This window comes from Arvicanthis niloticus, chromosome 17 (assembly GCF_011762505.2).
Source record: "Arvicanthis niloticus isolate mArvNil1 chromosome 17, mArvNil1.pat.X, whole genome shotgun sequence".
NCBI classification, from domain to species: Eukaryota; Metazoa; Chordata; class Mammalia; order Rodentia; family Muridae; genus Arvicanthis; species Arvicanthis niloticus.
The window spans coordinates 52,987,519-53,013,837 of NC_047674.1; the positions used below are offsets into that span (position 1 = coordinate 52,987,519).

The 26,319-nt window shown below is 37.5% G+C and overlaps 1 protein-coding gene and 1 pseudogene across 3 annotated transcripts in view; one reads left to right on the top strand and one right to left on the bottom strand.

Moving 5' to 3' along the window:
• The window catches only part of Supt3h (SPT3 homolog, SAGA and STAGA complex component), a 319,869-nt gene that overhangs the window by 83,474 nt on the left and 210,076 nt on the right, over positions 1-26,319 (top strand). The gene's annotated exons all lie outside the window — the stretch shown is intronic.
• On the bottom strand, positions 17,395-18,167 carry LOC117722421 (putative uncharacterized protein ZNRD1-AS1 pseudogene; annotated as a pseudogene).

Genomic DNA, 26,319 nt, shown 5'->3' on the forward strand with positions numbered 1-26,319 from the left:
ACTAACAACCTGAGTCTGATCCCTGGAGTCCACAGAAAGGTGGGGGGAGAGAATCAACTTCACAGAATTGTCATCTTGTGCTCTGGTACACTCATGCCCCCCCCCACATGTAGCATACGTACACAAGTATGATAAAATAAAAGCAGATAGACAACCCAAAATGTCAGGTGACATCTGTCATCAGCTGGTACTAGGTCAGTAGAAACTAGGCTGAATATAAGCATACAAATGCAGACTACAGGAAGGAGAGCCTATGTAACTTGGAAGCAGATTCAAGATCAAAGGTGTAGGTTAGAATCTTGGCCATCCACTCTTATCTCTTCGTGGTCATCAATGGCAGCATATTAATAACCCTCACCATTTATCCATTTTCTGATCACATTGGATCAGCAATTGCCCTGCTGTTCCATTGGAGTTTTAAAAAAAACCCTATGTCTTCACACGACGACCAGAGAAACTTCAGAAGTCCCTATGAGTTTCCTTTGCTCCAGTTCAGAAATCTGTTGTTACAGGGGTGAAAGGCAGATGTTTCATGATATGCACATGGCCTCACTCCTGTCTGCCATTTGTTCCTAGTGCTGACAGCATCCCTCTTACCAGCGGCTTACAGCCCTACAAAGAACTGCAGCTGAACTGCCCTAGGACTGCTCTGCACTTTAAAACCCTTTAGAATCTTTCCTTGGAGATCCTCATACTCCCCTATGCCCTTACCTCCTTCATGTCTATCATTGAAGGCCTCATAAGTCACCACATTTAAAACAGCATCTGTTCCCTTCACTGGTACCTGCACCTACTATCTGACATGGTATATGTTATATATTTGACTATTCATCCACCTCCCGTTAAGGTAGATGCTTTCAGCACATGGCAGAATCCCAGAAAATGGTTTTTAAGTGAGGGCATCTTGAACTAGCAGAAACACAAATAGCTAAAAGTTAATATAATGGAATATTAATTTTACTCAATCACATTTGTGTGTCGAATTCTCTCTCATAATTATGCTAAGATGGCCCCTGTGAAGATAGCTGGACTATGAGAAAAAGCTGGGAGGTAGCGTAAATTACCACTAGCACTACCAGCTGACTGTCACCTTGAGTACGTTGCTTACTGTCCATCTATAAAATTACATTGTAGGTGCCACCTTCTGTAGTGGACATACAAACTACAGAAACGGAGGAAGAACTAAAACTCATTCCCAGAACTTGAGTAATGTGCATTCTTAGGCCACTCAACTTTAGGTCTCTATGTGGATGGAAAGGACAGCACATGCTGCTTGAGTGCATGTGTATTTTAGGGAAACAGATGAACTTGATCAAGGAGAACAGGAAGTCAGTCTGTTGAATCTATGGTTTGGGCAGGTTCTAGAGCAGTGGTTCTCAACCTTCCTAATGCTGTGACCCTGAATACAGTTCTTCATATTGTAGGAACTCCCAAACATACAATTTATATTGTTGTTACTTTATAACTATAGTTTTGCTACCCTTGTGAACCATAATGTAAATATCTGTGTTTTTTGATGGTCTTAAGTGACCCTTGTGAAAAAGTTGTTCAATACCTCAAAGGGTCATGGCCCACAGGTTGAGAACCACTGTGTTCTAGAGGAAGGTTTTTTTTGTTTTTTGTTTTTTTGTTTTTTTGTTTTTAAAAAAAACAAGTGAGGGACTTTGGTTTTGTTAGGATATGAAACCACAATCCATCACCAGTTTTTTATTATTGATGAAATGACAGGACTCTGAGAAATATGAATCCAGTATGTGGGTATTTCAAGGAGTTACTGGAATCAAGTGTCCGCTTTAAGAAGCTGCTTAATTCCAGGAGCTAAGGAAGCTCTTCATTTAAGCTGGCAGCCCTGAGGACAGATAAGGGAGGAAGAGAGAATCACCACACACGTGATTGCGGGATGTGAGAACCAGGAGTGGCCCTTGGTGCTTTGAGCTCAGCCTGGGTGGCTGGGGTACTTTCTATTAGATGGGTGTCAGACACACCAACAAGAAGACAGGACAGGACAGGACAGGACAGGACAGGACAGGACAGTCCAAGTGAGTCCATCAAGTTTGGGCATGACTCAGCATACTGGCTTTCAAACCCTTTCCCCCTTTCAATGGAGTGTTTTGTGAGAGTCAATATGTAAAATCCCCTAAGAGAAATGAATGAAGCAAGGGTGGAGGGAATGTGTGGTAGGCATGTTACCAGAAATCAGGATACTTTGTGTGCTACTACATTTATGATGACCCCAGTCTGTCATCAGGATGCCTGCTCACCTGGATCTTCATTTGTTTTTTTGTTTTTGTTTTGTTTTGTTTTGTTTTTACCTTAGCAGTCAGTAAATACTTACTCTTTTAGACTTTTGTCTCAAGTTTCAGGGCTAGTAGAATTTAAGAGTGATTTAAAATTCCTTCCCCATAGAACTTGCAGTTTATTAAAGAAAGCCACAGTTTGAAATTAAGTTAGAAATGAAATCACCTTAAGATCCCTATAAAAGCCTTGTGCTTGAGAATTATTTTAGAGGAATAATGAAGGACATCTTTCAGAAAGGTGTAGTTGAGTTCAGAGATGGAGAGGATGAGGAGATGGAGAGGATGAGAGGAGGAAGAAGAAGAGGAGCAGGAGCAGCAGCACAGCTAGGGAGAGACGAGTTTGATGTTTATTAGGTTCGAGTGTCTGGCCCCTTCATGTCTTCTCCTGTGCCGTCCTCTCATCTACAACACTGTCACCGTCTGCTCCACACCTTCACAGCCTCTCATGGATTCTTTGACTGGTGCTTTAAATCATTTTTGGAATCTTTCTCCAAACCACCAGACAAGACTTCCTTTGTGGAGTCTGGAGTCTGCTATCAGTAGGACCTTCTTGTTGTGTATGATATGCTTTGTTATTAGTACATACAACATAGAGGCTATTATTCATAAATGCTGAGATTTCTCCAACTTGCATTGCATTTTTTTTTCAAAATGATGAATACATGTGCCTGAAACTTAGAGAAAAATAAAACCTATCACATGCATTGGTGATTTGCTTTGAGTGGAGATTTCTTTCCTCACCCTAGTCAGTATTCCACACTAAATGACAAGGCTGTTTCAAGGTAGGGATCTTTTTGAGGAGTAGTGATACTGTACATTTATAGGTTTAGCTATAGGAAAAGTTTATGAATAAAATTATTTAGGCAGTCTTTCTAAATGGGACATTTGACTGTTCAGTACAAAAACATCATTGAATAAAACCAATGTGATTAAGTTTCCATTAACTTTATTAATGGTTTTGAATTTACTGCCAGATAAATAGTAGATTAAAGTTACGTTGTCAGTGTCAGCTTTTTAAATATTTCACTAGGAAGTATGAAGGCCTCTATTGTTTTCCTTTCCTCTGTATTTTAATTCTCTCTTATTATTTTAAAAATAATGGATTTAAAACCTCTTTTAATTTATTTCATAGTTATCTGTACTCTTAACATGCTTGCATTCTTTTATATAAGTTTCAAGAAATGCATCAGCACCAATTAGATATTGCTATGATATATCATGACTTAATAGCATATTAATTGTCTTATATTTGATTTCTAATTATTGTATAGGTCCAAAAAATGAGAAAAAGTAAAAACTGTTAGCATTGATTATGACAGCTCAATTTGTAAAATTGATTCTCTTTTGGGAGAAGGTAAAATCAAATTTGTAATTGAACATTTATCCGATTTGTATCATTCTGGGAAGTTGCATGAAGGTAAGTTAAATGCTAGTGAAATTTGGAAGCTTGGAAAGTCACTGATGTAAAATGTTGATTAAGCATCATTCTACCGCTTTCTAACATGTTAACATAGTTTGGAAATTTGGACATTTTATTAGTTTAACTAATTGTAAATTAAAGCAAAGCAAAGTGGTAATATTTTACAAAGTAAGCATAAGGCATTTTGGTAAAGCTTAAGGACACGACTGTTTTTGTTGGAGCAGATGTGAAGGCATATTTTAAAGGAAACTAGTCTGTAGCTATCTGTTTGGAAAAGGTCTTTCAATCACAGCGGCGTCCCCAAATGTTAGATGTAAATGAAGATTTGGCTAGAAGCTCTCTCTGCCCTTCTCTGAACTTCCTGTAGAATAAGTAACATCATGGGTCCAATACATTCATTCTAGTCCATTCCATACTGGGCGTTTCAAGTCTGTGGGGAATGACTGTGTACACTCTAAAATTAACCCCATTATGCCTTTCAGTTTCTGCTAGGTAGTATTTTAACGTTTATACAAATGTTATAGCATGTTGATATGTTAATTTATTGTTTAAAAGGGGAACATGGAGTAACTAACTCTCATTATAGATAATCGCATTCTGTTGGTGGTGTGACTTCCCGTCTAAATAGGAAACATTATTCATTGAGAAAGAAAGAAGCCACTTTTCTTAGTGAACAACAAATCAGCAATTAATGGAAGGCTCATGTTTCAGTTGCTGAATGAGAATATTTTCACTTGCCAATTCTTATAGCTAGCTGTAGAATTTCTGTCTTGTTTTTTAATGTAGAAGATAGTTATAGAATAACCGTTACTTTACAATAAAGTATAATTTATCATTATGGTTAATAATGTATGATTATGTTATCTGTTATTTAAGTATGGAAGATTCAATAGATTAAGATAAGGAATGATGTAGATGTCTAATTATTTTCTTATATAGGTGCTACTTAGAATCAGAACAGTTTTGATTTTAACAAGTTTTCTTAGATTGAAATTTTCATCTCTGTACTTATATGAATATTTATACATGATTACTTAAAACCAATAGCTCATTTCATCTTGTTATTTTTAATATAGGTGGTAAAAGAGAATGATCATTTATTACAACTGTATTAATTTCCTAGAAGGTTTTGGGGTAGCCAAGCATATAAATGCTACAAATTTGGTTGAAAGATGATTGCAGTGAATGCTGTTTTTTTTTTTTTTTCTTTAATCTTCCCGTGTCAAGAATTCTTGTGTCGCTATGATGTGTACAAAGATAGGTAGGGCTTCATGGGCAGGGACGTCTGGACCACGCTGCCTACTGTTTTATGCCTGTGCTTCTGACGTTCTTTAGCGTTTTTTTCTCATCAGTTAAGTGTAGCATATTTTGACTGCTAGATGCTTTCTCATGGCACATTCCTAGAAGGTTCCCTTAGCATGTATGTGAGGTAGCTATACTAACTTTACATACATAAATACATGATTTTAAGATTATGGGATATTTATATACTATAGCTATTTTATTAGATATTATGATTGTGGGTTAATTTTTCATTAATTCATTCTTATTTTCAATTAACATACCAATTTTAAACTTTTATTTAATATTGCTAACATTTTTAGAAGTGAGTAAAATATAGATGAGCATTTAAGTGAACAAACTTTGTACAATAGCACTAATGGACTTCTACATGCTTATTTATGGGGTGGGTCATGATGTCATAAATCTGTTACTCACCATAGTCACGTATTTTGGCTTTATTAAGTATTTGCTGACCTAAATAAGTGATGTTGCACAAGTGTTTACATTTATGATACACTGTAATTTTTAAAATTATAAATGTTTTGTTTTCTCTAGTTTGGTTTTTAGTTTTTAAGTCTCTGATTTAATTGATGAGAGTTATAAAATTGTTCTTGGGGCCTTTTCCACCGGTTTCTATCAGTGGATGGACACTAGTTTGTACATTTCAGACTCATATTGACTGACTTTCCTTGGAACTGAAAAATTGTTTTCAGTTTAGCCACAGACTCCCATAAATAAGACTCTGGTCTTAAAGAAACACAGCCTTTAACTGATTTTTTTTTTTTTTTAAGTCAGAGTTCAAAATCCTGCATTGCAAAAAGGAAAACATTTCTGAATTATGAATGCTTCTGGTGCTGTTGACAGGTAGAAGATAGGACTATCAAGGCTAAGGTTAGAATACTCACAGTGAAACAGAAGCTGCAGCCGGATTACCAGTGGTTTAAGGAAAGTGAAAGGATGCTCCTCTGAGCTCCCACAGTTAGCAGCTCACTGTTGAACTGCCTGCTTTGTCACTCTTCAGCCTGGGAGGGCTTCACTGCAGGTCTGCCTAGGATCCAAGAAAAGGAGGCTAGTACCTTCCCTAGTACTTGTGATATATTCTTTGCTCCCAAAGCAGTGATTTTTTTTTACTATTAAAAGCCCAAGAAACAATATGAAAAATTATTTTTTCATAAAATGAAGATGTATCTGACCATGAAAATTCATACTTTAATTGCTAATTCCTCAGGTGACCAGACAGAAAAGGCCTTAGATTATATTACTTGTAAGTAATTTAACTTCCAAATGATATGAAAAAGTACTTTAAAATTATGGTAATTTTGGGGGTCGAGGGTGCAAGAAAAATTAAACTTACGATATTGCAAGTAACTATTAATCATGTATAGATATTTAATCCAGCTAAACAAGAACATTTAAAAATATTTAAAAATAAATATAGGTCACCACCTTCAGTTAAATAAAATTTAAAAAACAAATTTGTTTCCACTTCTGATTTAAAAGAGCTTATCTTCAAACATCTCCGTATCTTTTTAAGTAGGAGTACTATGTAATTACGTGATAGGATTTAAAATGTGATAAGACAATGATAACATTTATAAAGGATGAAGCCGTTGTCACCAGTCTGTTGCTAGCAATTTCCTCACATTTCTCTGTAACTCTGAACATGTGATTGGTTTCCCGTTGTCTAGAGCTCATGATAGCAGTGATGGTGAAGGTTAATGTGCACCCTCAGAAGGGATAGATGCCTGCTGCATGGTCATGATTAATATGTTGGTGTCACCAGAGCCATAGTTTCAGGTAAGATGGCTTTTCTCAGATCACTCACAGACTATGGATGGAACTGTCAGACCCTGTAATCAGCTCACTACTCAGGAGCTTTCCAGGATCAATGCATCTTCTCCATTCAGAGATGCAGGCTCTGTGTGTTGTCATAGATGAGGCATGGCTCACTCCTGTATAGCCATTCCCAGGTTCCCAATCCAGATTTGTTTCCATACGTTAAATATTCAGTAAGTCCTTGTAATGTGTTGGCAGTGATTTCTTTTTCATTCTCTCCGTTCCTCATGGTTAATTTAAGGGGAAAATTTTTTTAACCCAAAGCGATTATATAGTATCAGGAGGGAGCTTTTTCATTTTAAATTGCAAGGTTTGTATGTTCCATTAGCTGCCAGTGTTGAATTCTGTATTTCTTTCCATTTCAGAACTTATGATTATAGCAAATGAAGTAGACACTTATACTTTCATTCTTTATTATCTGCTGTTCTGAATATAAAATAACATTCAATTTTGTAAAAGCGATCTTGTTACAAATCAGAAAACTGCATCACTAGAACATAAATCCCCATTTAAAAATTCCTTTGAAAAATATTATTCTGTTTCTACTTTTCATATTGATTAGATCAATTCTTATTTTTAGGAAAACATGATTAAATGACATTCTAAAGTAATAATGAGCCGTTTGAGAAGCTAACAGTATTCATATCATTGAGCAGACCAAACGATATAACTGTGACCTCTAAGAGACTTCTGGATAACCCTAGAACCACAGCCATGGCATACTGTCAAACCTGTGTCACATATACAGCATCCAAAATACAGTAAAACTACCCCAGACTCGTAGGTTTCTATTCTTAGTCAGCGCTGGTAGGGATGAGACAAACATACATCTACCATTCCTAAGCTATGGTAGAATCTGATCCTTCTACTTTCTTCGAGATTTAACCCGATATTTATAGGTTCATTTTCCAGTTTGCACATTCAACATTATCTGGCAAAATCACACGTTTAATGGAAGATTGGCCACTGCTTAACCGGTATTGAAAAGGGCTTCGCAATGCCTGCGGATCTCAGTCTTAATCTTGTTTTCAGTAAGCTAAGAAAGCAATAAATTCAGTTTTTACAAGTTACCCAAGAACATTTTAGATGTCTTTTTCATTCAGCTAATCTTTGTTTTGATCCACTGCACAAATTGAAAATTTAAATTTTCTGTAGTAGTATACTGATCTTGTGTGTTTCAAAAGACATAAATACTCTCATGCAGTAAAAAACATGTACTTAGTGAATGTGAAAATGTTTATCTATGAAGCACGCTTGCTAAGAATCATATGATGAGCAGGGGCCCTTAAAAATAGTTTATTAGGTTGACTTTCCTTTGAACTCATTTAAATAAGTAGATTGAAGTGTAGACTGTTGTCATTAAATTTTGTTTGTTCTTGACAATTGTTCTCATGTTGCCCAGGCTAGATCCTAGGCTCAAATGATCCTTTTTTTCCAGGCATGGGACACCATACCTCAAATCACCAAGTTTTGAATTATTCATTTTTTTCAAGAAAAGCAAAATATATAAATAAATTCTCTAAAATTACCAAGTGCCATTTTTTTCCTCCAGGTGTTTAAGCATTTGGTCGTCTGTTCCTCCAGTGTTAAGTTCTATGGGCTTTAGAGTTTTCAGTATTTCTGGTTTGCCTTTGCAAAGGAAGACATGGTAACATTGAGTAAGAGATAGACTTATGAATATTTGTTTTTACTGTAAAACCATTTTTCTTTGTTGAATTTAACTTTAAATATTACTTATTTTAACAACCTTACACACCATGAATGTTTTCTTTCTTTCTCAAAACCTACAGGCAGAGGTTGTGTTATTTCTTACTTATCCAGAACAGTTTAGAGACATACAGTTCATGTTGTGGCCTTTTACCTATTTCCTACCATTTTGTCTCCTTCTTTTAGTTTGTAAGTACATAGCAGGTCAGTCTGAATTGCTTTGTATCCATGCCTTTTCTCCATATTTCCACAATACCTTTTATGGAATCAAATATCTAGTAGTTGAAATGGCATGCACACATATACTTCTGTGAAGTTTCAAAAACACAATTCTGTCAGTTAATGATATCCAGAAAGTATACTATTCTGGAAAAAGATCATCTTTTCAGTGCATGTCCAATTAAATGCCCAATGCGAAAGGATATCTAAGGTGAAGGATGTTTGTGTAATGCTAAACATAACCAGAGAAACTGTGGTTTTAGCAAAGGTACCATTGCTCTATTTTATCAAGTGCCAGAAGCTGCATAATGAAAGTCTTTCAGCGAGCGAAAATATAAGTGAAAAAACATAAAAAATACCACCCAGCTGGTAGAGATCTTCCCAATTTCTACCTGATTGTATTTCTGAAGAAATATGGCAGGCTGTCGTAAATTTTCAACATGAACTGCGTTTTTGTTGCCAATTTCCATATCCTTTAAAAAGTGCTGAAGCGTGCATTTGCTATTTATGTTTGCAGTAGACTGAGTACACTTTTACTATTTGTGGTCTGAGAAATTGGAAACAACCAAACAGTGGTGCTATGGTCTAAAAAAAATAAATTTTAAACAGCTGCGGGACAGTGTTTTTAGAATGGTAGCCTAAATCCTAAAGCCACACAAGCACCCCGACTCCATTTTTAAAACGGGGGACCATTGCCACCCAAAGAAATCAGGTTTCCTTTGTCTCACATGATAGATTAAAACATTGAACCTAAAGTCTACTTTTGACTGGCAGAAAACACAGTTAACATCCCTGTGCCAGCCCCTTGCCAGAGTGTAAATGCTTGTCATATACCAAGTGACAGGCTCAACCAATTCATACCTCTTCTCTTCTCCCAACACTTCCACAGTTAAGACTGTCGTTATCATTGTCCTACTAGTGAGAAACTAGTAAGCAAGGAGGCAATGTCTGTTACATTATATAGTAGTCCTATAATTCAAGGTACTTCCCCAGCTATAGGCTCACTAACGCAAGCCTTCTAGATAGAAACTCCAGACAACATTTAAATATAATGAAATTATAAAGCCAAGACATGTTTATACATAAAAAAGAAACATAACATTATGCAGGATCCAAATGATGGCTTTAAGTGGATAGAATTGTTTTTCTGTTCTGCAATAAGTGTTGTTACTATTATGTAAGAGCTTATCACCGATTACCAGTGGTCAGCAGTGTTTTTCATTTTATGGTGAAAACAAAACATGGTAATATTCTCAGAGTCAAGTGTCAAGGCTCTAAAATTTCACAAGACATTGGGAAAACCCAAGCAAGTTCCTCCTTCCTCTGTCCCTACAGCAGTACACAGGCCTAGTGAGGCGGCTAAGACACAGGCCCTTCACCTCCACCTGCACAACTGTGAAGTTCTTAATTTTGTTTTTTGCTGAGTATATCTGTATTTGTGTTTACGTGTGTATGTCTGTGTGAAAGCTAGAGGTCAATTATGGATGTCTCTCTTAATCACTCTTCACCTTATTTTGAGAGTATCTCTTACAGACCCTGAAGCTACAATCAGGCTAAGATTTCTCTTAGCCTGACTACCCAGCAACTCCTAGGGATTCTCCCGCCTCTGCCTCCCCAATACAAGCATGCATTGTTGCACATGGCTGTTTGTAGGTTCTGGATATCCCAACTTAGGTCTTCATAGTGCATGGCAAACCCTTCACTGACTGAGCCATCTCCCAACACAGACTAGAAGTTCTGATCATTACCTCATTTTCTTCAGCCACTTCCATTTCTGCCACTTTGCTCTATTCCACTTATTACAAAATCACATAATTGTTTGGCCACTATTTGTACAATAACGTAATCTCATTCCATACCCACCTTCTCTCCCCATTTCCATTATCCTGCCACAAAGAGCCTTTATCTGCTATTTCATTTAAAACAAAACCCACGAGTGTATATAAGAATAAAAATAAGAAAAAATAAGAAAAAAATGTTACTGAAAACCTGCAAGTTCCTAGTGTTGCATCTGTAAACTTCACCTGAAAAATGGTACCTTGCAAGAGTATAGTTAATACTACAAACAGTGATTGAAAGCTGTGTTTTTTGTTACTAATAAATTTAATAAAATATAACTATAAATTGTAGAGCTAATAGAATCTTCTTGGTTTTGCAGTCATGTCATTTGAGAAACATCAACATAATCTATATAAAGACCAAAATGATACCACTTATTTCTGTATGGTCTTTATGTTATTTAGTTAGTTAGTTAACTAATTAATTAATTTTTAGATGAGGGTCTTAATACGTATGTAGCCCTGGCTGGCCTGCATCCTGTTTTGTAGGTCAGGCTGGCCTTGAATGCAGAGATCTATGTGCTTCTGCCTCCCAAGTGCAAGTGCTGGGGGTTAAAGGGTGTCTGCTGTCCTGCCTGCCTCATGTCAGTGATCACTAATGAATGAATGAACTGGCAAAGGAACATGTAACACACATGTAATATTGTGCCTATTAAATTTAAGATAATTTGACTTAAATAGATAAAATAATCTCAAAAGCATATTGGCTTAAAGAATTAATGTATTTTTGATATAGGTTAAAGTTGTGTCATCTATGAGTTTACTTTATCTTGAATTCTATATTTATAATCTTGAAGATCAGATTCTTAATTTCCAATCTCATATGAGGTATTGGGTTTTTCTAAGAAATACATGCATTATATTACATTTCTTCAGTGTGTATTTTTGGGTTACATACTGTTAGGTCCTTGCGATATATGGGCAATAATTTGATGCAATTACTTGATATTTAACTTTATATTACAGAATAATTTTATTATGATATAATCTTAAAATAGTTTTAAAAATCATTTTAAATTTGTCTATTTTAAATAAATAAATTTCAAATTTGTAACTGAATTTGTAAAATTATTTATGACTAAAATTTCCTGATTATTGTGCATTTGTAGTGTGTAACTTTTGATATCATGCTTTAAGCTCTGGAAATGGGCTGGCCTACCAGTCCTTGCTCAGAGAATATATTTTGTTGGGCAGAAAAGGTGAGATGTAGGGATGGTTCTGATGCTAAGGTCCTGTTCCCCAATTGGTTCTTGATCCATCAATATGCATTTTAAAAACATTTCTATTAAGTAATACATATACTTATATATGAATGCATAAATGTTCTCTCATTTTGACTTTATGGTTTTCAAGAGCAACTCTTGTTCCTAACTGCACAGATTTGCACTCTGATCTTGCCTTTCCTGACCCTGTTACTGAACCCTTTCCTGTCCCTTTCTAGTTTCCCTTCACCATTACCCATGCACTTTTATAATTCTTCTCCCTAGTTTCCCACAGTGCCAGGGTTATATCCTATAGCCTCCCACATGATAGGAAGCCCTCTACCCACTAATACACCTCTAACACTATGTTTCATTTTTAAAATAAATGGGGGTAATGGTTCCTTAATGAATCTCAACTGCTGAGTTTGAAAAATAGAATCATTAAAGGTTCTTCACAAGTATCACCATAGTTACTGTGTTTGTCTTACTTTTAGAATAAATAGTATTGAGTCATAAAAGGTTAGCCCTAGCCATAACAGAAATTTCCATATAATACAACTATAAGAAGATGTGTTTTCTCATAACTTCAACATTGCTGAAGTCTGTGTATCCAAAGTCAGAGTTGTTACTTTTGCATTTTGCATTTAGTTGTTACTTTTGCATTTTGCATTTACATATAGTTTTATTTATGATCAACTGTATATATAGTAGTTTAATTCTCTGCAGGACATGGCTACCTTGGTTGATATTAGCTGTAATCAGCTGTAATCTCAAAGTTGTTAAATTCTTTGTACTTTTCATTCCCAGGACTATCCATTTAACCATTTTAGAAATATCAAATCAGAAGAGTATTGACAGAATTTTGCTTTTTTTCATGGGAGAAAACTTTTTAAGGTTCAGAAAAAAATTCTGAATTTTTGATTAAGAACATTTTATTAAAATAATCAATTAGTATAATTTAGAGCAAACCAAAAAATTTATTTAATTATCTATGGGATGCCAACTTGAGTTAATAGTATCATGCTTCTTATAAAAAGACTTAAACTTATTCTTTATATTAAAAAATTTTAATTTTCAAAGTGTGTTTTGTGTGTGTGTGCGTGCATGCACGTGCATGCGCGTGTGTGAGTGTGAGTGCTGGTGCCCATAGAGGTCAGAGATAGCACATCTTTCTGGAGCTGGAGCTACATTTAGGAGGTTGTGATTGGCCCCGTGTAGGTATAGGGAACCAAACCTACGTCCTCTGTAAGAGCAGCAAGTGCTCCTAAGTACTTAGCCATCTCTCCTGCTCCTCAATCTCATTTAAGTTTTTAATGTTGTCTAGATTTGTTTACCCCCTCTTATTCTAAAGCATTATTCCCACAGTCATATTTTTGTGTTTCCATAGTCTTTTGCTTAGGTAAATCAGAATGTGGTAGGAGTGTCATATCCCCCATAAGCCTTGATCGTTTCACAAGGTCAGTATCAGAGACAGTTTCTGTAAAGCCAGACTAAGAACCTGAACTTCTCCCATCACCAGAGCACAAAGCACCCATGTGAGTGTCTGTAAAAGATGTGAGAAAAGTCTGGAAGGCTTCGGTGAATGGGGGCACTGAGCTCGGGACCAGGGCTGGTTTTGCAGTGACTGGCAGGGAGCCAGTCACTCCAAAGTTTAGCCGTTTTGTTGCTCTCTTGAACATCTCTGTTCTTTTGATATCTCTTTACTCTGGACAATTAGTGAACATGAAAGTACAGTAAAGAATGTTAAAGACATGCAGGTATCAAATATGAGGAGGACAATTTCAGAAACTCAGTCATTTGATAATTGTTTCCTCACACCTCATTTTTCTGTGATATCATGGGTTCTGGTACATGTTTCTGCTACAGGCAGTGGCAGGCATAGTTTTAAACTGGTCTTAACAGAGAATTTGTGTTTTAATAAAAACTTTTGATAAACTGTTTTGTCATAAAATTTGAGTATAGATAACTTTTTATTACCAAAATGCCCACATTTCTTTTGCTTTTATCGACTCTAGTTATTAGTCCAGTTTTATGTTGCAGAAAGGCTCTTCCCCTGTACCTCCTCCTCCATTGCTTACTTGCTCCCTCCTCCAGTGTTAGTTACAGTTGGTCAGCTAGCATTCATCAGTATTATTTAAAGCTGGACTTTACATTAGGAGTTAGACTCGAGGTCACATTCAGTGGGCTTAGACAAGTGTCTACAGTTCTTGTAATGTCTACTCACCTTTGCCAGAGTCTCATAGCTTTAGTCATATAGTTGAGCACATTTTCATGTGTCCTGCCTAGACTTTGTCAGCAGGACACAAGCTGTGTTTATCTTTGAAGAGGAACCATCAATCAAGAAAAGGCCTTCATAATAGTGGCATCTGGGTAGGCTTGTAGGGCATATTTAAGTTTTGTATTCCTAATGGTAAATGCCAAGAAATTTGACTGTCAGATTGTATAGTAGCTGCATTCAATTTTCTTTCAAGTGCATACTAAAATTATTGTAAATGTTTATTGATAATTGTTTTTCTGTATCACAGTCCATTGTTGGATACATTTAGTACTTTTTATATTGATCTTTCACATAGGTTATCTATCATTTAAAAGTTGCTTGCTTCTGGGAAAGACATTCAAAACCTGGATTGAAGAACACTATATGTTAACTATAAGTGCCCACTGTGCATTAGCCCAAGCCATTCTGTCTGGCCATGGTTTGCACTTCTTAACCAACCTTTCCTTATTTCCCTCTGTGTTTTCCCCTCTGGCCAATACCAGCCACTGTTCTTTCTGCTTGGTTTTTTAGTTTGTTTTATTTTCCTGAACTCAGCCTGTTTCTATTCTATTCTATTCTATTCTATTCTATTCTATTCTATTCTATTCTATTCTATTCTATTCAGGTAAAAGCATGCAGTGGTTTGTCTTTTCCCTGCCTGGTTTATTACACTCAATATCTTCAGTTTCCCTGCCATTGCTACAAATGGCAAGATTTGGTGTCTTAATGATAATTAGTAACAGTTCATTTTCATTCTCAATTCCTATTGCACTTGCTGATTATGTTTTTATATATGTATTTGCCATGTGCACATTTTTTCTTCTGAGAGAAAGTTTCACTATGCAGCCCTGTGTACCCCAGAACCTGTAGCCTAGGCTGGTTTCAAACCCACAGAGCTCTGCTTGCCTCTGCTAGGACTAATGGCTTCAAGTGCTAGGACTAAAGGTATGTACCACCAGACCAGACTCCATCAGAATCTCTTCTAATGAGGCTATAGGCCTCTGGTTATGAGCTATTTCTGCTTGGGTTTTTTTTTTTTTTTTTTTTTTTTTGTTTATTTGTTTTGTTTTGTTTTGTTTTGTTTTGTTTTCCTGAACTCAGCCTGTTTCTGTTAGTAACAGTTTATTTTCATTCTCAATTGAAAGGACTTGTAAGGACTGTTTAGGTATTTTTACATCAGTCCTTTATCAGATGATCAGAACATCAGTATGGGTATCTTTTTTTAAAATCTTAACCTAGACTAGATATTTCAGATCTGTTTCTATTCTTTCTTGAAAATTTACTCCCAAGTCAGTCCAGTGGTCCAAATGAAAGATCGAAAATCCTTATATAATTTTTCCCTCACAGATTTCAGCAAAAGATTATAGAAGTTAAATATATCAGCACTGGTGAAAATGAATGTTTGGACTTAAGGCGTTCACTGTGTTTTGCTTCAAGAAACTTTGCATTCAACTCATTTGATGTCTTTGGGAGAAATTAGAATTCTCAACTCTATTGTATTTAAAATGTCCTATCCCAAACTCTTCCTGGAGCTTAACTATTTTTCAAGATGTCTGCAAGATTCTTTTTATTCCATTGATTTTTCATTCTCTTGTCTCATTTTGAGGAAATACCTACCTCATACTATAGCATTTGCAGAGTTTTAGTATGTATTGAAACTTTGACTCCCCATTGAAGAACTCTGTTCCATTTGTTCCATGAAAGAGGTTTAGTTCTTTAAAACAAAAATGGTTCTTTGGTGAAAACTTCTAGAACTTTCCCAGTGTCTCATGCAAAACAGTCGTGAGGAAGTGAGGCCAAAGGGCCACATGATGTGGGAAATTCTTGGCCTAGTGCCTCAGGGGAGGCCTGTTAAAAAGTTTAAATTTTTGCTGTCAGATTTTTCTATGGTAATTTTTTCAAAAATATTTCCAATCCCCTACATGCTAAATGTGGCCATTTGTGTTTCCTGTAGTGTGAGATATGAAGAAACAAGGGCTTACTACTTAATGGTTTTCTAATCAACATGTCGTTGTAGTCTTCATCTGCAGAAACTGCTCTCAAAATGTATGGTTTTTGGTTTATTTTGTAAATAAATTCGGGAAGAGAATTGTTTTTGTTGGTACTGATGAGTTCTCCTTTGATCTCCTCAGCTTCACCAGGGACTATGTCTTTGGGTGGTCCTTTGCTTGGGGCTTGATACCAAATACTACTTTGTCTCTTCTGACAAATAGCCACTGCTCCCTTTCTACTTACCAGCCCACCACCCCAGTAGCCACTCCCCCTCTCCTACCTACCCCACCCACCACCCCAGTAGCCACTGTTCCTCCCCTACCTACCCCACCCACCAAACCAGTAGCCACTGCTCCTCTCCTACCTACCCCACCCACCATCCCAGTAGCCACTGCTCCTCTCCTACCTACCCCACCCACCACCCCAGTAGCCACTGCTCCTCTCCTACCTACCCCACCCACCATCCCAGTAGCCACTGCTCCTCTCCTACCTACCCCACCCACCACCCCAGTAGCCACTGCTCCTCTCCTACCTACTCCACCCACCACCCCAGAAGCCACTCCTTCTCTCCTATTTGCTCTGCCCACCACCCCTGTTTCTTTTGTAAAATTGTTCAAATGAATATGAATAGCTCATGGGCCTTTTTGAGGCTTGTCTTGTGAAAATTTGGTTATTTGAAATGAACCTGAAATACATTCATATTAAAATTACATTATTTTCATTTTAAAGACTATTTCATAAGATTTGTTTCCAACTTAAGATTCTGAGTAAAAAATTGGTCTTTTCTTTGTTCTAAAAGCATTTTGTGCATTTGGATTTTTTAGTTTAAATTATATCTACTTTCCTGAATCCCATACAGACATACTCTTTTTTTTTCCTTGATTGTTTTGTTTTTGTTGTTCTATGAATATACAATATATAATTTCTAAGTTTAGGAGACTTAAGGTTGTTTTATGCTTTTTTTTTTTGTAAATCTCAAAAGAAAAGCAGAATATGGAGAATAATATTCATTTCAACCTTTTTTTTAAAAAGATTTATTTTATGTGTCTGAGTGTTTGCACTAGTATACTTGGTGCCTGTGGAGTCCAGAAGAGGATATCTTATCTCCTGGGAAGTGTTACAGATGGCTGTGAGCTACCACATGGGTTCTTGGAACTGAACCTGGGTTCTTTGCAAGAGCATCAAGTGCTTAACCACTGAGCCATCTCTGTCCCTTCTAGTTCTTTCATAAGCAAGATGAGGTGTCAGAATTACTGCACAATTTCGCCAAATGACACAGTGCTTCTAAAAAGGTTTTATTTATTTCCTAGTACTTTTTTTCCCCACAAAAGGCACTGAAATTTTACTGATCTTTGATTTTTCGTACATGACTTCGCAAAAACGGTGGCAGGGCCAGGCATTTCTTTTGATTAGGCTTCAGAGCTGCTTTTCCTTCATCTCCTGCCTGAGACATCTCCAAAAGACTCTCCAACTTAACTAGACTTTTAGTGCGTAGCTGCAGAAGCGGGTGTGCATCAGCCCTTTCAAAGTCCTTCATCTCTTTTTTCACTTGCTCAAGCTTCTCAAGTGATGGGAGCTGGCTCTGGTCTTTTTTCATCAGTTGTTCCTTGAGTCTTTGCTCCATCAGTTCCCTCCCTCGAAGCATTCGTTCCTGGTGGTCTTTGATTTGCACCTGTTCCCTCTTTTTTACCTGCTGTCTTCTCTGTGCTGTGGGGACATCATGCACAATTCTTGGCAGCCCTTCATTGGGGAAGAGTCTACACATTCTGTTCTTACACTCTCTGGCCTGGCCTGTGCGTGGTGTTTGCCGTTCAGTGTCTTTCCTCTCTTTATCAGGTACTGAACAGTAATGTTTTCGTTTTTCCATGCGCAGTGTTGCTTCTGCCCTTGTCTTACCACCTGAGTCTTTCTCCTCATCATTTCCACTGTTCTTTTATCATGGTAAGACTGCTTTGGCAAGCCAGTAATCAGGAGAACAGGCTTACTCTCTGATGCTTTAGAGTCCTCTGGTCACCCAATGACCAAGTGGCTTGCTGCTGGTGTATGTAGGCCACCTACATTCCAGAGGCAAGAACCTTCATGCCAGTGGGGACGGACTCCTGCGTTTAACTGACTGGTATCTTTATATGCATTTATCAAACCAAAACTTTCCAAGTGTTCAGAATTCCTCCCAAAGAAGGTGAAGCTTGTTTAGAGTGGCTTCAAAAGGTAATGAGGGCCCAAGGATGCTGAAGAGTATGTTAACTGCTTTTAGCCACTTCACGGCTGCAAAAGAACACAGTCTCGGGACCAGTGGGAGTTGTAGTTTTCTTCTCCAATGGCCTCAGATTCAGTATTCAGGAAAATTAGTATAGTGGCTTCTCTTTTCTTCTCACTTCCTAGGTTTTGTAGGGTGCGAGACACAAATGAAGAAATATTGTAGGCTGGGGTCCAAGCAGGAAAAGCTGCCAGAGGCCCTAAGCTACTATTCCTTTAACTGATAGGACATCACAATACCCAACTGAAAATGCCATGGCAACTCAGACCTTCCTTTCTGAGATATTCTGCTCCCTCCCCAAAGCTCTCGGTTGAAGTTCCACATTTTCCCACTACTTCTAAAGTCCAAAATTTGGTTTTGCATAATACAGTTTCATTGGAAAAGAAGACAAATGATATCTCATTTATTTTTATAAAGGCTTTTCCTGTTGGATTTGGTGGCATTGGCCCGTAGTGTAAGCCTCCCCAGAGACCCAGCCTAGTAAGAAGGATTACCTGAGCCTGGATAATAAGACTCCTCTTAAAACAATATGGGGGGGGGGGAGTTACAAGAAAATGGCAGTGATCTAACTAACTTAAGCATATTGTGTAGTGACTTTGTCCTCCCCCCCCCCCCCCCCGGTATCAGAACAATGATTATTAGTGACTTGTGTTCACATTACCTATAAAAATGAACATGGTATCAGATGTCAGCATTGAGGCAGAGGCCACTACCATGAGAAGAGAACTGGACCAGAAACAAAACATACCTAAGCACATGCACAAGCCTTCTGGGATTATCTCCCCAGCCTATCCTACCTAGTATTTTCATGCTCTTACTCAGCTGTGCACTGTTAAATCTCTTCTGAGATCACTTCCCTGGCAGCTCTTGCTGGCCCCTTCTACACCTAGTTTTCTTCAGCTTCACTGTAGTTAATCCTGCCTGTTTGAAAAACTTGAAACTTCTTGTTTTCAACAAACAAACAAGAAATTGTGCTGTTTGTTCATGAGCTTGCTGTAGCAGTAGAAGTCATGATTACTCCTTTAGGATCCACAGTGTCAAGCAGCGCTGTACTCAACCCTGTCACACCAACCCTGTTGCACATTCCTCTTGCACATTGACAGCATGAGCTCAAGTGACTCCAGTGCATAAAACTGCATTATAGTATAAGAAAGGAACAGAGTTAAAAGGTAACCTGGTGTTATATCCAGGAAATCAATCACAAAGGAGATTTATTCCCAGCTGCCACTGGGCCTTCAGGAATACAGCTATCATTGTACTGTACCTGTAAGCATACATTTATATAGTCACTTTCTAAAGCAGTTTCAGTAGATGAAGCCAACTTCGACCATCAATCCCGAGCCCTTGTGGATCGAGTTATTAGGAGATACTAGTTGTGAATACTTATTAGAAATAAGTTGGTGAGGTTTTCACCCCAAAGTCTCATTTAATCCTAAAGGAATCTACTAGTCATGTTATACTTTATATAATCTCTAACATGAAATGATATCTGTAAACAGAAGTTTTAAATCCTAGAACTACCTACCTCTTTGTCAGGGAAGATGCCTTACTTTTATGGAATTTTGAATATGGTCACATAAGAGTTTGAGATCTGTCATAAGTAAATTGCCCCAAAGAACTATCTTTTCTTTTGCATCAGCTTCAAAGCCTGGTACTGTTGTCTTCAACAATTGTTTAGTTTATTTAAAGAGCTTTTGTATGAAGTTGCAGAAACAAGCTTGGTAACTGTAGTGGTTTGAATAAGTATGGCCCCCATAGACTCATGCTGTTTGAATGCTTGGCTTATAACAAGTGCCACTTTTTTGAGGGCATGGCCTTACTGGAATAGGTGTAGCCTTGTTGGAGGAAGTGTGTCACAGTGGACACAGGTTTTCATATGATCAGGCTACCCCCAAAGTGACACATAGTCTTTCCTTGCTGCCTGTAGATCATGATATAGAGCACTGCTCAGTTTCCAGCACCATGTCTGCCTGTATACTGCCATGCTTTCCACTACATGATAACGGACTCAACTTCTGAATTGTAAGCCAGCCCCAATTAAATATTTTCCTTTATAAAAGTTGCCTTGGTCATGGTGTTTCTTCACAGCAATAAAACTCTAATACAGTAAGGAACAATCTCTCATTTGGAAGTGCAATCTAACAGTGAAAGGTTACATTTGCACACTCTAATATATGAACACATGTACAATAAACAACTTTTATTAGATTCTAAAGTTATGGCAGGAAGTCCTATGTTGGTATATAGTTTAGGCTGCTTCTAGGTAAAAACGTTGACAAAGAAGTGATGTTTTAAGATGAAGCATATGAGGATAAATAAGTGAAGATTTCAAAGAATGTCTACTCACTGCTAAAAGGACCTAGAACAATAGTCCAGGTAGACTTCATATGTCACTGAATCCAAGAATTATTAGGTTAGATTCCCAACATAGCTACTTACTATGATTTGTTAGAAATGTATCATGTTTTGATAACTTTGTGGCATTGGGCACAATTGAAAGAGGACAGAGGTTTACAGAGTGGGCAGAGAAAGAAATAGTAATAATACTTTGTGGTCAGTGTTGCTCTGTAAGGTTGGCCATCTGTGATGCCTTTTCTGAGAGGAGACTCTTTGGCCTCTCTCTTTATAGGTACACAGGTAGCTCTCTGTGACTTTACATTGACCCAGTGCTCCCTCAACCGTCCTATTCCAAGCCCTCATTGAGAAGCTATGGCTTACAGGCACAGGTTTAGAACTATTAGAAAGAATGAAATTTTTCTATTACTTGATGGGAGGGTTGTCAGTGATAGTAGCTCTCCACAGAACTTTGACTGTTTTGTGGTAGTTCAACGTCGTCAGCTCTAGTATTCCATAGACCCTGCTAATTGAAATTCCATACTTACAGATAGACGATACTATAGCTAATGTGTTGAAAAGCAGGTAGAGATGTAGCACAGTGCCTGTTACCAGCTCACTAGTGTTCACATTTACCAATAAATGAGTTTTGCATTGTGTATATAATTGGAAAAACTTACAGGTTTAGCAAACGTTGTGTCAGAGCTAACTTTGCACTTAAAACGTTGTTCTATTTAAGTTTATATAGGCATAGTATTTTCTGTAGTAACCACAAGTTTAAAGATGTGTGAAGATGTAAGAATTAAGAACAGTCTTATTTTGTTAAACAGATATTAAACTGTTTTTCTAAGAAATCCACCAGGAATTTATCCACAATTCCTCATTTTGTGGCATTAGGAGATTGGCCTTCACTTGTTTACAAGTCCCTTCCCTAGTACTTGGAAATCCCTATTTGTGCATAATGTGTTCTTCATGGCTTTCTACTGGCAACTTCCCTGGTGATTTTTGATCATGCCTTTTATCTGTTGAAAAACTGAGAATTTGGTTTCTCAAGTACTCTTTGTGTGTCCTGTTGGGCATTTATCTTCACTTTTTTGTTGCTCTTTGGAATATATTTGGTTCATATTTAATCATAAAAAATTATAATCCCTAGCTTGAGGAAGTTTACAATCTGAATCACCATCAGTATGGAAATATAAAAGGTAATGTAGGAATGATATTCACAGTAATACAAATGAGAAAATATACATATAAATACTGTACTCCACTGGAGTCCCATCCTCTTACAAAAGTGAAACTGTTATGAATTCATAACCAGGAAGGGCCAGTTCAATGAAGTTTCTAAGTTTGATGGTGCCAACATATTGGTATTATATTCTCATCTTTTATCAATCGTGAAGTGACTTACTGCTCAAATTGGGGACATTTTGGTTTGAAAGGTTCTCTTCAGTCATGAGCCATAAAAATGCCATGGTGGTTTTGGGGTTTTGGGATAAAAATAACCTGTACTGATTCTGTGTAGGTGTGTGCTCACCATATTTGTTTACATTTGCTCAGTGTTGGTACTACCTTTATTTCCAGCAATTTTTTTTCTTAAGTGTATTTTTGTCTTGTTTGTGTGTGAAATTCTGAGTAAACAAAACTGAAGACGTGAAATGACACACAACTTACAACATTAAAATAAGGTATCTGTTTTAGGGACCATCAGCGTCTTCGCCTGCCTGCTCCCATTTATACTTAGTAACACAGAGCCCTGAGTGTAATAAAGATTTGCTGCTGTTTCCCTCACGTTAAAGCTCATGTGTGAGTCGAATATAGATACAAATACTTCAGAAATCCAGACAGCAATAGCTAGTACATGTCTAATACTTATAATTTTAGAGCCTTGTGTAGACAGGATATTCTTATTTTTTCTTTTGAGTTTTTATGATTTATTTAAATATAAAATATGCTTATGAAACATTTAGTAATGTTCTTAATTTATTTAATTCATTATTATTTCAGTGTGTGTTTGTATAGTGTGTGTGTGTGTGTGTATGTATGTATGTTTCTGTTACATGTGGAGGTCAGGGGTCATCTTTGTGTTTAAACATTGAACTCAGGCTATCAGGCTTACTGGCCCTATTGGTTTTCAGGTTCGAGTGGAGCTTGGTGCCGCTGGTGCTTATTTGGGCTGGTCTTTTCATCACAGAGCACTCTTAGCATTGTAAGATGTGTGACTTGGCTTATTAGGCCCTTGTGGGACCCTGTGCCTTTGCTGTCTTGGGGCTTCCATTACCAATGATGTGTATTAAATCTGACCTTTAATTTTTTTCACACCCTTCAGGTACTCCTGGATTTCTTCCATTTATACTTAATTTTGACATATTCATATCAACATGACTGGTACCATAGGAAGCATCTCAGACCTCACAAGATGTCAGCCAGCTGCCAGGATGTTGTGTAGAAGGCAGCTCCCACTTCCTTATGCAGTACTAAGGAAGGAACATCTTGCTGAAGATTTCAGGGATGTTTGAATCTTAAAATGATTTCTTATTAATATTGGACTTAAAATATTTTATACACTATCCATTTTGAACAGAAAATTAAAGCAAGTTCTACCATCCTTCTAATGTTAGTGAAAGTAGTAGCTATGGAGTTCCTGGGGAAGTGCTAGGCCAAATGGAAACGAAAGTAATTGTAGGGTCATTGTTAAGTAAAATTAAATTACCCTGTCTTTTAAAAAGGCTGAAATAGGTGAGAGTACCAGGTCTCAAATTCATTTCCCTGTTTATTGGATAGAGCAGAGTTGGGTTTATTGAATAAACTGTGTGCTTTAGTTATAAAACAGTACATCTTTAGATTTTATAAGGGGAGGAACACGGCAGGGAAAGAAGAAAAAGAGAAAATGGCAGCACACTATGGTCTTCTGCAGGAGTTGTCAGATTTGGGGTTTTACAGGAAAATAAAATTCAGTAGTCTGGGCAGCTGTGAGATCTCATCTCTAAGTTAAATGAATTGAAAAACAATGCTAAATTCTACAAAATCAGAACTTGTCTAGAGCTCCTTGGAGCACAGAGGTTACAGGACACCAAATGGGTACTTGATAAGCACTGAGAATGGAGGCCAGCAGGGGACACAGATGCTGTAGCTAGATCCCTGAGAGCCTGTGTTACAGCCGGTTGGAATTATCATGTGGGTGCTGGGAATCAAACCCAGGTTTGCTTGAAGAGCAGCCAGTGTTCTTAATCTCCGAGTTGTCTCTCCAGGCCTTAAGTATAGTCAGCTCTTATTGTTATAGGATCTGTAAGATTGCCACAGATGCTAAATTACAAACAGTGACCTGTTGCTCTTAGAAAAAAAACATCTGTCTAAATATATGTCATGTAGCTGTATGGATCTAAATCCTAAAGACAGCTAACTCTAGTAGATTCTGTTTTCCTTATTTAACAACAACCACCACCACAACCACTACCACCTGAGATTTGGAATGCCAATTGACTTTTTGAGGTGGCCCCAGCCAGCTAGATTCTGAGTAAAAGCCATTTGTAGTCTCCTGTGCTGCCCAGTAGGCTCTGTGTTAGCTGTTTCTCTCTTCCAGTGACTAATTCTTACCACATAGCAGAAGGGATTAAGGAATTATGTTGGCTAGGAGTTTGAAGGTCCAGTTCATTTTGGTGAGGAAGGTATGCTGGAGGTCATGGGATGCCTTTTGCTGTGGGAGCAGGAATGTAAGGGTTTTGCCCACAATCTAGGTAGATATAGAGGCAGGAAGAAAACAGGCAACAAGACAATGTAAGACCTTATTTCCTGCCCTCCACCTTCCATATTTGCTTCTTACAGATAAGCTCCATTTTCTAAATTTTCCATAACCCCCCTCCCAAAATGGAATGGCCACAAGCCAAGGACCTATGATTCACAACCATGAGTCTGGTGGAGGGTATTTCACAAGCATCATGACTGTCTGTACCCTCTGGTCACTGTTTGTGTGATCTGAAGCAGGAGGGCAGTGTCTCCTTAGACTTCAACTGAAGGAGGAGTGCACATGGATAACTCATTTTATCATCTTTTTTGTTTCTTGTAAAGATCATGAACATGGTATATTACAAGTATTCAGCATGACATTACAAACATGGAGAATCATTCGTATTTATCTTTATACTCTTGCCTAAGAACTAGGGATGTGTATTTGGTGGAATTTGGGCTAAAAGAAATAGTTTAAATTTGATAGAAGGGCTTGTATTTTTCCTGATCAAAGTGAGAAGTCCCTAGAACTGTATCATGTATTCTTTCCCCTGGTTCAATGTTGATTTCAGTTGAAATAGTCTGAGATGCAAATGTGTGGCTGCAGACTGTGTCTGTTGACAATAGTGTTGGTGTTGAAGTTGCTCTCTGAAAGCAAGTTGTGGTGTAACTTATCACTTCTTTCATTCTTTATCTGTTTATCTTATTCACTTTTATCTTTCAAAAGCATCCTAAACTGTTATGCTTATTCCTGTACATTTTCAGACCATTGTTGCTATTAAGTCTTTATTTAGTACTTACTGTGTTTATTAGACTTCCTGTTAAGATAAATAGAAAGCAATGAATATAAGACTTGATTTTTCTGGCTTTACAGTTTTGTTCAGTGATAACAATATTTGAATCAAATAAGTCAAACAGTACATAGAAATAGGAAATGGCATTGAACTGAACACTAACATATATCCTTGTGTAGTGTAAGCATAATAATGTGGGTCTTTAGACCAGTAGGACAGGTCTTATGCACTGAGGAAATAGCTGCTTTGGGGTTGGAAGCAGAGTCAACGTCCTATAAGACACTACGCCCTCAAAGAGCTTGAACTTCAGTAAGGCAGAGGGCTTTGTGTGGATCCTCTGCAACCTGTGGGTGAGAAGGAAGGGTGAGATGGGCAGACCAAGGCTCTTATTTATGTGTGTGTACATGTGTGCATGTGCCCATGAAAATCAGAGCAGTGTGTCGTATACTCTGGAGCTGGAGTCATAGGCAATTATAAACCCAGTATCATGAGTGCTAGGGAACTAAACTCATGTCCTTTGGAACAGCAGCAAGTGGTCTTAAATGTCGTGCCTTCTCTTCAGCCTTTTCAGTTTTTTTTTTTTAATTAAAATATGATTACATAATTTTTTCCTTTTTTCTTTTCTTGTTCCACCCCTATCATGTACCCTGCCTTTTGCTCTCTCAAATTCATGACCTCTTACCTCTTTTTAATTGTATACACACACACACACACACACACACACACACACACACACACACACCCTGTTCAGTCTATGTAATGTTACGTGTATGTATATAATTTCAGGGCTGTCCAGTTGGTACTATATAACCAATTTTGGATTTTCTTTCTGGAGAAAACCCTTTCTATTGCTCAGCTATTCTTACTTTCCTGAAGTTCTTTGTTTAGGATTGTGGCCCTGTGAGATTCTCTTTGCATGTAATTCTGAGTTCAGTTTCTTTGTCTGAAGCTAGAACTCACTCACTTAGGTAGGCTGGCTGGCTGACTGTAGGGTTCTAAGGATCTGCTTGTCTCCACCTCCCCATAATCAGGATGACACACAGGCACCACTATGCTTGGCTTGTTGGCCTAGATGCTAGGGAAGTGAATCCTGGTCCTTCTGCTTTTACTGACTGAGCCATCTCCCAATCCCTCTCCACTGAGCACTTGTAGCATGACT